The sequence below is a fragment of the Lolium rigidum genome, chromosome 2, assembly GCF_022539505.1.
Source record: "Lolium rigidum isolate FL_2022 chromosome 2, APGP_CSIRO_Lrig_0.1, whole genome shotgun sequence".
NCBI lineage: Eukaryota > Viridiplantae > Streptophyta > Magnoliopsida > Poales > Poaceae > Lolium > Lolium rigidum.
Genome location: NC_061509.1, coordinates 235,664,196 through 235,668,711, shown reverse-complemented (window position 1 = coordinate 235,668,711; position 4,516 = coordinate 235,664,196).

Below are 4,516 nucleotides of genomic sequence, written 5' to 3'. Positions count from 1 at the left end.
ACTATGCCATTTGTGTCCACCATACCTACCTACTACATGGTATTTCCTTCCATTCCAAAGTAAATTGCTTGAGTGCTACCTTTAAACAATTCAAAATTTATCACCTCTGATTTGTGTCAATGTTTTATAGCTCATGAGGAAGTATGTGGTGTTTATCTTTCAATCTTGTTGGGCAACTTTCACCAATGGACTAGTGGCTTCATCCGCTTATCCAATAATTTTGCAAAAGAGCTGGCAATGGGATTCCCGAGTCCCAAATTAATTAACAAAAATAGACACTCCTCCATGGTATGTGATTGTTGGACGGCACCCGAAGGATTCGGTTAGCCATGGCTTGTGTAAGCAAAGGTTGGGAGGAGTGTCATCATAATAAAACTAAAATAAAAAGGCACTCCTTCATGGTATGAGATTGTTGGCGAGGCACCGAGGTTCGGTTAGCCATGGTTTGTGAAAGAAAGGTTGGAAGGAGTGCCATCCAAAAATAAAATAAAATGGGAGCCGCTCTTTGAAGGTTTGTACGGCAAGGGGTTAGAGTACCCGCTACCATTCGTTGACAACAACATACACCTCTCAAAACTTTATTATTATGCTCTCTTTATGTTTTCAAAATCAAAGCTCTAGCACAAATATAGCAATCGATGCTTTTCCTCTATGGAGGACCATTCTTTTACTTTCATTGTTGAGTCGGTTCACCTATTTCTCTCCATCTCAAGAAGCAAACACTTGTGTGAACTGTGCATTGATTCTTACATATTTGCATATTGCATTTGTTATATTGCTTTGCATTGACAATTATCCATGAGATATACATGTTATAAGTTGAAAGCAACCGCTGAAACTTCATCTTCCTTTGTGTTGCTTCAATACCTTTACTTTGAATTATTACTTTATGAGTTAACTCTTATGCAAGACTTATTGATGCTTGTCTTGAAGTGCTATTCATGAAAAGTCTTTGCTTTATGATTCAGTTGTTTACCCATGTCATATACATTGTTTTGATCGCTGCATTCACTACATATGCTTTACAAATAGTATGATCAAGTTTATGATGGCATGTCACTCCAGAAATTATCTTTGTTATCGTTTTACTGCTCGGGACGAGCGAGAACTAAGCTTGGGGATGCTGATACGTCTCCAACGTATCGATAGTTTCTTGTGTTCCATGCCACATTATTGATGTTATCTATATGTTATATGCACACTTTATGTCATATTCGTGCATTTTACGGAACTAACCTATTAACAAGATGCCGAAGTGCCGGTTCATGTTTTCTGCTGTTTTTGGTTTCGAAATCCTAGTAACGAAATATTCTCGGAATCGGACGAAATCAACGCCCGGGTTCCTATTTTACCGGAAGCATCCGGAACACACGAGAACCGCCGAGAGAAGGGGGCGGGGCCACCACACCACACCCGGCGCGGCCAAGGGGGGCGCCCCCTAGGGTGTGGGCCCCCGAAGCCCTCTGCGCCGCCTCTCCGCCTATATAAAGCCCACGACCTAAAAACCTCGGGGCGTTCGACGAAAACCACAGAAACCTTCCCGAGCCGCCGCCATCGCGAAACCAAGATGCGGGGGACGGGAGTCTCCGTTCCGGCACCTGTCGGAGCGGGGAAGTGCCCCGGAAGGCTTCTCCATCGACACCGCTGCCATCTCCATTGCCATCTTCATCACCGCTCACTGCTCCCATGAGGAGGGAGTAGTTCTCCATCGAGGCTCGGGGCTGTACCGGTAGCTATGTGGTTCATCTCTCTCCTATGTGCTTCAATACAATAATCTCATGAGCTGCCTTACATGATTGAGATTCATATGATGATGCTTGTAATCTAGATGTCACCATGCTAGTCAAGTGAGTTTTACTTATGTGATCTCCGGAGACTCCTTGTCCCACGTGTGTAAAGGTGACGGTGTGTGCACCGTGTGGGTCTCTTAGGCCATATTTCACAGAATACTTATTCACTGTTGAATGGCGTAGTGAAGTGCTTATTTATATCTCTTTATGATTGCAACATGTTTTGTATCACAATTTATCTATGTGCTACTCTAGTGATTTGTTATTAAAGTAGTTTATTCCTCCTGCACGTGTGCAAAGGTGACGAGTGTGTGTCACCGTGTTAGTACTTGGTTTATGCTATGATCATGATCTCTTGTAGATTGCGAAGTTAACTATTGCTATGATAATATTGATGTGATCTATTCCTCCTACATATGCATGAAGGTGACGGGGTGCATGCTATGCTAGTACTTGGTTTAGTCTTTTGATCTATCTTACACTAAAGGTTACTAAAATATGAGCATTATTGTGGAGCTTGTTAACTCCGGCATTGAGGGTTCGTGTAATCCTACGCAATGTGTTCATCATCCAACAAAAGTGTAGAGTATGCATTTATCTATTCGATATGTGATCAATGTTGAGAGTGTCCACTAGTGAAAGTGTAATCCCTAGGCCTTGTTCCTAAATGCTGCTATTGCTGCTTGTTTCTTGCTTTCTTGCGTTACTACTTTGCTACGTTACTCTTGCTGCGTTACTACTTGCTTGTTCTTGTCATGGGCAAAGCACTCGTTACAGTGCCGTTGCTACTACTTATTCATACCACATGTATTTCACTATCTCTTCGCCGAACTAGTGCACCTATTAGGTGTGTTGGGGACACAAGAGACTTCTTGCTTTGTGGTTGCGGGGTTGCATGAGAGGGATATCTTTGACCTCTTCCTCCACGAGTTCGATAAACCTTGGGTATCCACTTAAGGGAAACTTGCTGCTGTTCTACAAACCTCTGCTCTTGGAGGCCCAACACTGTCTACAAGAATAGAAGCTCCCGTAGACATCAACGGGCCATAGGGCACGAATGCAGTTTCCCTGTTAAAATAATAATAACCGCCCACGTACTTAATTAATTGTATGCTTATTTGTTTCTCGAGAGGAGCCTAGTTTTTTTCTACGAAACTCTGAAGATCTATTAAAAATCATCAACATTAGTACAAAGAGATTCAAAATTAATATTACCTTCGTCTAAAAGGAGGTGTCTTAGTTTTGTCTAATACGGATGTATATAGACATATCTTAGTTGTAGAAATTACAAATATGTCTTCTTTGCACCACTTAGCTACCACTACAAAGTACAAACACTAACGCAAGGTAGATCGGCATCATGCAATGTAGACATTACGGTATTTTTGTACTCTCGTACTTGTCTTCCCTGGTCTATGATTCAATATCTAGTATCTTGTCTTGCTTATACACCAGGGAGATTCAAAATACGAGTTGAGCGCCAAAACTCCCGCCTCCATACACATATTTCGAATTCCCTTTCGACCCCTATTACCAATGACGCAAAGGCAGAGACAAGTGAAGCCGGCGTTGGTTGGGGTCTCGTTCGTAATTTACACATCCCCTCTGATATATATAGTCTACCGCCTTCCATTCGTCTTCCCCATTTCCGCAAAAAATCTGTCGCAATACTCCAGGCCCATCATCTCTCACCTGCGGACCACCGCACCGGAATATCCCAGCCGTACTTAGCCGGCATACCACCTCACCTACACGAGGCCACCGACTCCCTCGTCCGCGGCACCGAGATCCAGCTTCACCAACGCCGCCGTGTGCTTGCATCGGATGCTGCTTCACCGGCTCCTACATCCGCAGCACCAGATCCGCTTCACCACCGCCGCCGTGCCCTGCACTATCTGCGTTCACCGACTCCCTCGTCTGCCGTACCTGATCCGCTTCACCAACGACGCCGTGCCTCTGCACCTGATCTGCTTCACCGACTCCCTCGTTTCAGATCTGCTTCCCCGAACCCATCATCGACCGCCCCAGATCTGCTTCCTCGACGCCGACACCCACCGCAACCGCAGGACCCCGCCCGTCGTCGACGTGACCCGCAAGGATGCCGAGTATGACTACACGAAGCTGCCGTCGAGGTAACCAGACCCCCTCCCCCTACACGTTTTGGTCTGTTACCATAGAAGGTTCAAGCATGTCTTGGTCAACTAGAATGTGTCTATATACTGATTCGTCCGTCTAAAAAAGCATCGACGAGAGAAGTCCCATAGATCCAGCTCCGCCCCGCTCTCAATGCGCGTGGCAGATGGCGGGATCCTGCGCATTTGCCCATGCCACTCCTTGAGCTCTCTGTCTTGATGTGCTTCACACACAGGGCTTATAATACTAGGAAGCTTGTGCCTCACATACACTTACACACAGGGCTACTACTACTAGGAAGCTTTATTGGATATCTCGGTGGTACAAAGCTTACTTACATGGGACGGGTGATACTCTATTTAAACTTTTGTACATGACCCTTCAGATTGTTGCCATGTGCCAGAATCCAAACCCTATACCATACTTCTAGAATACTCTACAAACTCTAGATATTTCATACTACTCGTAAATATCTTACTCTAGAACATTCCCCATTCTACAGTTCTCTCTACATACCTTGGATACTTCATGACTAAGCTAGCTCCTTTACTAGCCAACCACATTGATAAGATTACTACTAACAATCCCCCCAT